Below are 10,915 nucleotides of genomic sequence, written 5' to 3'. Positions count from 1 at the left end.
TTGTAATTGAATTCAGAGCTATGACTCACTAAACCCCTTTCATTGGGTTAGGGAGCTCTATTGTAATTCAATGAATCAATAATCGTTTTTATCTTCTTCTTCAATCTTTTCTCTTGAATTTTGTTAGAAAGCTTCTCGATCTAATTCCATTGGGTAGTTGTCTTGGGAAAGAAACTACCCATAATTGGAATCCTTTGGAACCTTGGGAAAGGAATGATGGATTCATGCTAGAGAAGCTTTCTCACAGTGAATTGGATTGGGGTTTGGATGGATATTGTGACATGTAATCCTACCAAATTGTGGTTCATGAAACTGTGTGGTATAATCAGTGATCGAACATCATCTCTTCTTATGAACATTTAAACCAAGGGATTGGGAATTTGTTTGTTTTTAGAGAGAATTGGTGAGCCAAGGAATTGGGATCCAATCATATAAGATTGCCAAGCAAGATTCAATGAATGCATTGGTTGAGGAAGAGATGAAAATGTTTTGATTCGGAGATTTCAATATCTCCTAACACCCAATGAACTTCCCATCTCTGATCTACCCTTTTCTATTTACATTCTGCAATTTCAATTCATGCAATCGCCCCAATTCCCTTTTACTTTCAGCAATTTACTTTCTCGCACCTTAATTCTCGCAATTTAAGTTTATGCAATTTCAATACCTTGCAATTTACGTTTCCTGCCACATTTACTTTATGCAAATTCACATCCAAAAGTTGATTCCGCTCAACTAAACAAACTTCTAATTCGAATTGCTCATTCAACCAATCCTTGTGGGATTTGACCTCACTCTATTGTGAGTTTTTACTTGACGATAACCAGTGCACTTGCCGGAGGGAATTTTTGCCGTTCGTGCAATTTCCTAAAATCGTAGCATAACAAGTTTATGCAACATCAAGTTTATGGCGCCGTTGCCGGGGATTGGTTTTCGATTGACAATTCTCAAATTGGAAGTTAACTAGATTGAGCATTTTTCTTGTTTTGTTAATTTAGTTCTAGTTACTTGTTGAATTTTTAATTTCTGCACTCTGTTACTTGTTTTTTCTTTCTTATGCCTTTCAATTCAAGCAACTAACTCACTGACCCACTAACTATTTGAATTAATTCCTCAATTGCTCTAACCATACTCTTCCATTAACCAAGAGTATTCCACTTGTTTGTTGCTTGTGGTGTGTTCTTGTATGACAGGTAGGAGAGGAGAGACATCAACTCCTCCATATACCGAACCAGAGAGGACCCTTCATAGACGTAGAAGGGAAGCAAGAGGGAAGAGAGTACTGAGGGAAGAGGAATCTGAAGGAGAATCTGAGGACAACTTTGAGGAAGCTCTAGATCTCAATATGGATAGAGAATTTCACAACCATGAGGGGGCTAATGGAAACAATGCCATTCCCGAGAGGAGGGTTCTTGGTTCCTACATAAACCCAACCTCTGGGAATTGTGGTAGCAGCATTCAGAAACCACCCATTCAGGCCAACAATTTTGAACTCAAACCACAGCTAATATCATTGGTGGAGAATCATTATTCATTTGGTGGGAGTGCTAGTGAAGATCCAAACCAACATCTCACAAAATTCCTGAGAATTTACGACACTGTGAAGTCCAATGGAGTCCAGGAAGATGCCTATAAACTGCTCTTGTTCCCATTTTCACTTAGGGACAAGGCAGCTAAGTGGCTGGAATCATTCCCAAGGGACAGCCTAACAACCTGGGATGAGGTGGAAAGCAAGTTTCTGGCACGTTTCTACCCCCCACAAAAGGTCAATAGGCTTCGATCTGAGGTTCAGACTTTTAGACAACAAGATGGTGAGACGCTCTACGAGGCATGGGAGAGGTTCAAAGAATTGACAAGGAAATGTCCACCAAACATGTTCCCTGACTGGGTGCAATTGCATATTTTCTATGATGGACTTTCTTATGAATCAAGGAAAGCTGTAGACCATTCATCAGGAGGTTCATTGAACAGGAAAAAGACTGTAGAAGAAGCCATTGAAGTGATTGAGACAGTGGCTGAGAATGAGTACTACTATGCTTCAGAGAGACACAACACTAAGGGAGTCATGGAGCTGAACCATGTTGATACAATTCTAGCCCAAAACAAGGTGTTTGCCAAGCAACTAGCAGAGCTCACCAGGAAATTAGACACAAAGCAAGTGGCTGCAATACACACACAAGATCAAGAGGAAGTAAGCATTGAAGGAGGTGATTGGGAAGAGGCCAACTATGTGGGAAACCAACAAAAGCAATCATATGATCCACATTCCAACACTTACAACCCCGGATGGAAAAACCACCCAAACTTTGGGTGGGGAAACCAGCAAACCCAACCACAAAACCACAAACCTTACAACCACAACCAACATAACAATTCCACATACCAAAACTCCAACCAAAGATCATACCAAGCCACACAAAACACTTACTCCCAACCACCATATCATAGCCAAAATAACCAACCTGCCCAATCCAATCCGAACCAACAATTTCAAGATCAATTAAACAGGATAGAAGGAATACTAGCAAACATGGGTCAGGACATATGTGAGTTGAAAAGCTTCAGGGATGATGTGAGATCTACCTTAAGGGACCATGGTGAAAAACTCAAGAGGATGGAGTCTCGAGTAGGAGAGCTATCTCAACAGGCCCCCAAGTCAACTGCAGTGTTCCCTAGTGACACAGAAAAGAATCCTAAAGGGGAACAGAAGGGAGTGAGATGGGAAGAATGCAAGGTCATCACCATGTTGAAGGAAGTCTCAGAAGAAGAAGAAATCAGACCCTCAGAAAAGGAGCCAGAAATCTTGAAGGAAGGTGTGGAAGAAGCTAAGCAGGAAAGTGAAACTGAGCAAGACAAGGAAATGCAAGAGGAAGGCATGCTGGAAACATACCAACCAAAAGCACCATTTCCTCAAAGGTTAGGAGGAGGTGAAAAAGGGAAAACATATTCAAGGTTCTTAGAGACATTTAAGTCTCTCCACATCAATATTCCCTTTCTTGAGATCCTCCAGCAGATGCCTACACATATCAAGTATTTGAAGGAATTGCTGAGCAAGAAAAGAGTTTTGAAGGGAGGACAAACTGTAATAATGAACAAAGAATGCAGTGCACTCATCAAGAAGGATACGGTCTCTAAGAAAACAGACCCAGGAAGTTTTCATATCCCCTGCATCATAGGAGAAACAAAAATTGACAGAGGATTCTGTGATCTAGGAGCTAGCATAAATGTGATGCCTCTGACTCTTATGAGGAGGCTACAACTGAATGAGGTGAGATCCACTGATGTAATCATACAACTGGCTGACAAAACTCAGAAGCAAGCTGAAGGGTTAGTTGAGAACGTGCTGGTGAAAGTGGGAAATTATTTTTTCCCCACAGACTTTGTTGTTTTGGATATGGAGGAAAGCTACCTACACCCTATCATTCTGGGAAGGCCATTTCTAGCCACTGCTAGAGCGCTCATAGATGTAGAACAAGGAGAGCTAATTTTGAGAATACATGATGAACAGCTCATTTTCCATGTTTTCAAACCTGTATCTGAGCCTGAACCAGAACCTGATAAGCCTAAGGATGATAGTAGCCATCTGTGTTTGGAGAAAAGCAATCTAGCAGTTGAAACTCTAAAACAATCCTTTGAAGGCAAACAAGAATTGCAAGAGTTAAAGCCACAAGAATCAATAGAAACAGATCAAAAGGGTCCTCCTAGCATAAGGGTCAATGAAGAAATCCTCAAGAGAAAGGGAAGAATTGTAAAGAAATTGCTAAGAGGGTGGAGAAACAAGAAAATTCCCACTGAAGGTTTCTCTCCGGGAGATAAAGTGATATCAAGTCATTATCTGCCAATCCCACCTGGCTTCAAACCCATTCCTTCTCAGCTCCCTCAAGTGTTCACAATCAGGAAAGTTCTTTCTATGGAACATTTGGAAATCATGAAGGAATCAAATGGGGATGTTTCCATAGTGAGAGGAGAGGACATCAAGCACTACAATCCACCCTAACAAGGGACAACCGTCAAGCTAGTGACGTTAAAGAAGCGCTTGTTGGGAGGCAACCCAACCTGAGGTAATACCCCTTTGCTGTCTCTTTTATTTGTTTCAATAAAAAGGGTAAAGTAGTTTCTGTGCATTGCAAAGAATTAAGTTTGGTGTTTCACACCAAACAATGAATTTGTGGATCAATAATTCAAAGGGGAATGTGTGACTCTAAGTTTGGTGTTCCACCATAAAGATCAACTGAACACAACAACCTTTGAATTATATGAAAGGAATAACCATTCTAAGCAATCACAGAAACGCTTAAAATCCTTAGCAGCAACTTCATTCCAAGGAAAACTCAAGGATTCAAAGAACAGAGAAGTGAGTAGGAGACTAAGTTTGGTGTTCACACACCAACTTAAAACTCAGACACTTGCCCATATATAGTTAAGCTAACCACTCAAGTGCTTGAGAAGCAAGCAACTTCGTCACTCTTTGCAGGAAAGGAACAAGGATCTTAGAAAGAACATGAAGCAACAACTAGGAGAAGAAGGAGAAATCAAATTGTTTCCTGGCAGCAAAGAGAAAACAAAAAATTTCACAAGGTGGTGTTGTTCCTTGAACATTCTTAAAAAGGCAAACAAAAGCATGCTTGTTCTGGTTTAAACTGTAATGGTTGAATCTTCTGGAATGTGAAATTTCTAGTATGTTAGTCTGTTTACTGCTTTGAATAAAGTAAATACCTAGATGTTTGGATATAACTCCACCTTCTTAAATAAATGCTTGCCATGCTTGTTCTGTTTCCAAATGAGGTGATTCAAAATGCATTGGAAAGAAGACATCTAGAGCTTTCCAAGCATATATGGCATGCATGGTGGATACTAAAAATTGAGGGAGAAAACAGCCCCGTAATGTGCATAGAAGAGCATAGTACCAACATGCAATCAGGCCAGCTGACCTCTTCACCTTCCATGGAGTATAACTTGAGCTATAGAGATCCAATTGAGGTGCTTTCAGTTGCGTTAGAAAGCTGACATCCATAGCTTTCCAACGAGGTATAATAGTCTATATTTGGCATCAAATTGGCAAGGTTGACAAGAGAACAAAGTGACGACTCAAGAAAGGGGGGTGCAACGTTTGAGTGTAGTTTAATGGATCATTATCCTTTTTGGATCAATTATGTCACTCTACCCTTCAAGCAAGCAAGGCATCACTAACACTTCTCTTCTACTCAAAATTCAAACCCTCTTCTTCCCTCTACCTTTGTTCAGATTTTCTTCTTATTTTTTTCTACTCACATAAAGGAATCTCTCTACTGTGGTAAAGAGGATCCCTATCATTATTTTCTGTTCCCTTCTTTTTCATATGAGCAGGAGCAAGGACAAGAACATTCTTGTTGAAGCAGATCCTGAACCTGAAAGGACTCTGAAGAAGAAACTAAGAGAAGCTAAAATACAATAATCCAGAGAAAACCTTACAGAAATTTTTGAAAAAGAAGAGGAGATGGCAGCCAAAAATAATGACAACAACAATAATGCAAGGAGGATGCTTGGTGATTATACTACACCTACTTCCAATTTTTATGGAAGAAGCATCTCAATCCCTGCCATTGGAGCAAACAATTTTGAGCTGAAACCTCAACTAGTTGCTCTAATGCAACAGAACTGCAAGTTTCATGGACTTCCATCAGAAGATCCCTATCAGTTTTTAACTGAGTTCTTGCAGATCTGTGATACTGTTAAGACTAATGAAGTAGATCCTGAAGTCTACAGGCTCATGCTTTTCCCTTTTGCTGTAAGAGACAAAGCTAGAACATGGTTGGACTCACAACCTAAAGATAGCCTGGACTCTTGGGATAAGTTTGTTATCTTTATCTTATCTTTGGTGAGATTATCTATCTTGTGACCAGCCGCCTTTGAGGTGGTGACAAACCCTATTTGTAGGGTTTATCTTGTATTGATTTTAGGAGATTTTAACACCTTTTATCCACATTTATTCAATGAATTAGCATGATTTTGTGATTGTCTCCTTATTTGTGCTTAGGTGTGAAAACATGCTTTTTAGGCCTTTAACTTGATAATTTTAATCTCCCTTTGATTCCACTAGATGCCTTGATGTATTTGTTAGTGATTTCAGATTGAAAAGGCTAGGAATGGATCAAAGGAGTGAAGAGGAAAGCATGCAAAGTGGAGAAATCATGAAAAGCCAAATAGTTGAACTCGCCCATGGACGCGCGCGCGCACCAGGCAATTACGCGCACCTTGCAAAATGGCCCATGGACGCGTACGCGTGCTGTGTGCGTACACGTCGATGCTGATACTTGATTTTTAATTGAATTTTGTGCCCAGCAAGTTCTCAGGAGTTGTGGGGCCCAATCCCAACCAACTTTGGTGCCAAAGATGCTATTTAAAGCCAAGGATTGAAGAGCAAAGGGGACTTTTGATCATTTACACACATTAGGATTAGTTAGAAGTAGTTTTAGAGAGAGAAGCTCTCACTTCTCTCTAGGATTAGGATTAGGATTAGGTTTAGATCTTAGATCTAGGTTTTAATCATTGCTTTCATCTTCTTCTACTTCTCAATTCTTTGTTCTTACATTCATCATTCTTCCATTCTTTTGTTGTAATTTTCTTTATGTTGTTCCTATGCTTTGTTGTAGATCTACTCTTGTTCCTTTTATTTTCTTTCAATTCAATTAGAGGTAATTCATAATAATTGTGTTTCTTTTAATTGTTGTTGTTAATTTATTGCAATAATTGTTGTTAGATTTCATTGTTGTTATCAATTTACTATGTTTTTCTTTTGTACCTTCCAAGTGTTTGATGAAATGCATGGTTGGATTTTAGTATAGATTTTGTTCCTCTTGGCTTCGGTTGAGTAATTAGTGACTCTTGAGTTATCTAATTCCTTTGTTGATTGATAATTAGAAGTTGCTAATTGATTTGAATGCCTCTAAACATAGTCTTTCCTTTAGGAGTTGATTAGGACTTGAGGAATCAAATTGATTCATCCACTTGACTTTCCTCCATGGTTAGAGGTTAACTAAGTGGTAGCAATGAACAATTTGTGGTCACAATTGAGGAGGATAACTAGGATAGGACTTCTAGTTCTCATATCTTGCCAAGAGTTTTGTTAGTTGTTAGCTTATTTTCTTTGCAATTTATATTTCTTGTCTAAAATCTCAAAAACTCCAAAATATCTCATAACCAATAACAAGAACACTTTATTGCAATTCCTAGGGAGAACGACCTGAGGTTTAAATACTTTGGTTTATAATTTTAGGGGTTTATTTTTAGTGACAAACAATCTTTTGTATGAAAGGATTCTTTGTTGGTTTAGAAACTATACTTGCAACGAGAATTCATTTGTGAATTCTAAACCTTCAAAAATCTAATCATCAAAGGTGATACGTTATGTTATTGGTTATTGTATATATGTGAATATTGTGAATAGTTTGATTTTTGCTTTTTGTTAGTATTTTCTAGTCTTTGGATTTGGTTTTTCTTGTTTTTTATTTGATTTTATGTTCCTTTTCTCTTGCTATCATGGATTCTCACTTTGGCTACGAGCTTGGTTACAATTATGTTGTAGGAAATGGGAGCTACAATGAAGATGTGTATCAAGGATGGGACAACCAAAGCTGGGAGGAGCCATACGCATATGATCAATCTTCATGACAATAACCTCTACTAATGCACTATGAAGAAGAGTCATTCTATGATGCATGTCCATCCAATGGGTATGGTGAATCCACTTGTGACTTTCAAGAACTACCACCATATGCCTATGAGCCATATCCTCAACATAACCCTCAACTATACTCACAAGCCCCTTCTTACCAACCACCTTCATATGACCCTAATCCATATCCACCATACCAACAACCTTTTGAGCCATGTGAGCCACATATTGAACCACCACCATTCTAACCTCAATACTTCCAAAAGCCACCTTCTCCATATTATGACCAAGATGAACCACCTCCAATGTGTGAAAACTTTCAACCACAAGATGAATTCTACCTTCCACCACAACCCTCCATGGAAGAATATCCATGTCCATCTTTCAAGGAAGCAATGGATCGACTTCAAGCAACTGTCCATGAAAAGTTAGATGCATGGGTGATAAACCACTATTTCATGGTTTATATTGTATTTAATTGAGTGGTTTTATCAAGCTTTTCACCCACTTATTCATAGGATTTGCATGATTTTACAATTCCTTCCTAGTTTAGTTCTATGATTGAAAACATGCTTCTTTGGTATTAATTTAGCTAATATTAATCCTCTCTTATTACCATTCGATGCCTTGATCTGTGTGTTAAGTGTTTCAGGCTTCATAGGACAGGAATGGCTTAGAGAATGAAGAGGAAGCGTGCAAAAATGGAAGGAACACAAGGAATTGAGGAGATAACCAGCGAGAAGTCACGCGGTCGCATGGCTCACGTGACCGCGCAAAATGGAAGAAATCAGAGTGATGCGTTCGCATGCCTGATGCGACCGCGCGGATTGGAAGCTGCACGAACGACGTGAATGCGTGGACGACGCGCACGCGTGGTACGAAAAACGCTGAGTGACGCGATTACGTGGACGACGCGAACGCGTGACGTGCGCGATCTGCAGAATTACAAAAGTCACTGGCAGAGATTCTGGGTCGCATTTCAACCCAGTTTTCGGTCCAGAAACACAGATTAAAGTCAGGGAACATGCAGAGACTCAACATGCTTTTCATAACTCGCAATTTTAGGTTTTAGATGTAGTTTTTAGAGAGAGAGGTTCTCTCATCTTTCTTAGGATTAGGATTTTTAGAATTAGGATTTCATCTTCTTCAATCACAAGTTCAATGTTCCTTTAATTTATTTTCCACTTTTATTTATTTGATTACTTAATGTTGCCAATTTGGCTTATGGATTTCTATGTTCAATCTAACTTTCTATTTAATATAATTCGAGGTATTTCAGATCTATGATTTGTTTCTTTTATTTATGATATAAATAATTTAGATTTTTCTACCTTTTGGCTTTGGTTGATTAATTGGTAACTGGTGGACGAAATTGTGATTCATTCTTTTCTAACTCGAAGCAATCCTCGGTAATGGCTCCAAAAACTTGGTGCTCAATATCACGGTGTCTAAAATTCAACTCACAACTCCGCACAACTAACCAGCAAGTGCACTGGGTCGTCCAAGTAATAAACCTTACGTGAGTAAGGGTCGATCCCACAGAGATTGTTGGTATGAAGCAAGCTATGGTCACCTTGTAAATCTCAGTTAGGCAGATTAAATTGGTTTATGATGAGTTCAAAAACTAATAATAAAAAGAAAATAAAAAGGGATAGAAATACTTATGTAAATCAATAGTGGGAATTTCAGATAGGCGTATGGAGATGCTGTGCTCCTCTTGAATCTCTACTTTCTTATTGCTTTCATCCAGTCCTTCTTACTCCTTTCCATGGCAAGCTGTATGTAGGGCATCACCGTTGTCAATGGCTACATCCCATCCTCTCAGTGAAAATGGTCCTATGCTCTGTCACAGCACGGCTAATCATCTGTTGGTTCTCAATCAGGTTGGAATAGAATCCCTTGATTCTTTTGCGTTTGTCATCACGCCCAGCCTTCAGGAGTTTGAAGCTCATCACAGTCATTCAATCCCAGAATCCTACTCGGAATACCATAGACAAGGTTTAGACTTTCCGGATCCTCATGAATGCCGCCATCTATCTAACTTATACCACGAAGATTCTGTTGGGGAATCTAAGAGATATGCGCCCGGCCTAAGGTAGAACGGAAGTGGTTGTCAATCACGCGCGTTCATAGGTGAGAATGATGATGAGTGTCACGGATCATCACATTCATCAAAGTGTTGTGCAACGTATATCTTGGAATAAGAAAAAAAGAGAATTGAATAGAAAGTAATAATAATTGTATTGAAACTTGAGGTACAGCAGAGCTCCACACCCTTAATCTATGGTGTGTAGAAACTCCACCGTTGAAAATACATAAGTGAAAGGTTCAGGCATGGTCGAATGGCCAGCCCCCAAAACGTGATCACAGGATTCAAAATACAATCCAGGACCCAGCATCGCATCATATGATAGTAAAAAGTTCTATTTATAATAAACTAGCTCCTAGGGTTTACATGAGTAAGTAATTGATGCATAAATCCACTTCCGGGGCCCACTTGGTGTGTGCTTGGGCTGAGCTTGATCTATCCACGAGCTGAGACTTTTCTTGGAGTTGAACTCCAAGTTATGACGTGTTTTGGGCGTTCAACTCCGGATCATGACGTGTTTTTGGCGTTTAACTCCAGACAGCAGCATGTACTTGGCGTTCAACGCCAAGTTACGTCGTCAATTTCCGAATAAGGTATGGACTATTATATATTGCTGGAAAGCTCTGGATGTCTACTTTCCAACGCCGTTAAGAGCGCGCCATTTGGAGTTCTGTAGCTTCAGAAAATCCATTTTGAGTGCAGGGAGGTCAGATTCCAACAGCATCAGCAGTCCTTTTGTGAGCCTTTTTCAGAGTTTTGCTCAAGTCCCTCAATTTCAGCCAGAAATTACCTGAAATTACAGAAAAACACACAAACTCATAGTAAAGTCCAGAAATGTGAATTTATCATAAAAACTAATGAAAACATCCCTAAAAGTAGCTTGAACTTACTAAAAACTACCGAAAAACAATGCCAAAAAGCGTATAAATTATCCGCTCATCACAACACCAAACTTAAATTGTTGCTTGTCCCCAAGCAACTGAAAATAAAATAGGATAAAAAGAAGAGAATATACTATAAATTCCAGAATATCAATGAATATTAATTATAATTAGATGAGCGGGACTTGTAGCTTTTTGCTTCTGAATAGTTTTGGCATCTCACTTTTTCCTTTGAAGTTCTGAATGATTGGCTTCTCTAGGAACTTAGAATTTTGGATAGTGTTATTGACT

At 39.1% G+C, this 10,915-nt stretch overlaps 1 non-coding gene across 1 annotated transcript; it reads right to left on the bottom strand.

The window, feature by feature from the left end:
* Positions 1–1,771: 1,771 nt before the first annotated feature.
* On the bottom strand, positions 1,772–1,875 carry LOC130942437 (small nucleolar RNA R71). Its single transcript, XR_009071007.1, has one exon. It is a non-coding gene; the product is annotated as a small nucleolar RNA R71 (small nucleolar RNA).
* Positions 1,876–10,915: the final 9,040 nt, after the last annotated feature.

This window comes from Arachis stenosperma, chromosome 7 (genome assembly GCF_014773155.1).
Source record: "Arachis stenosperma cultivar V10309 chromosome 7, arast.V10309.gnm1.PFL2, whole genome shotgun sequence".
NCBI lineage: Eukaryota > Viridiplantae > Streptophyta > Magnoliopsida > Fabales > Fabaceae > Arachis > Arachis stenosperma.
This window is presented reverse-complemented; position numbering and strand designations above follow the sequence as displayed.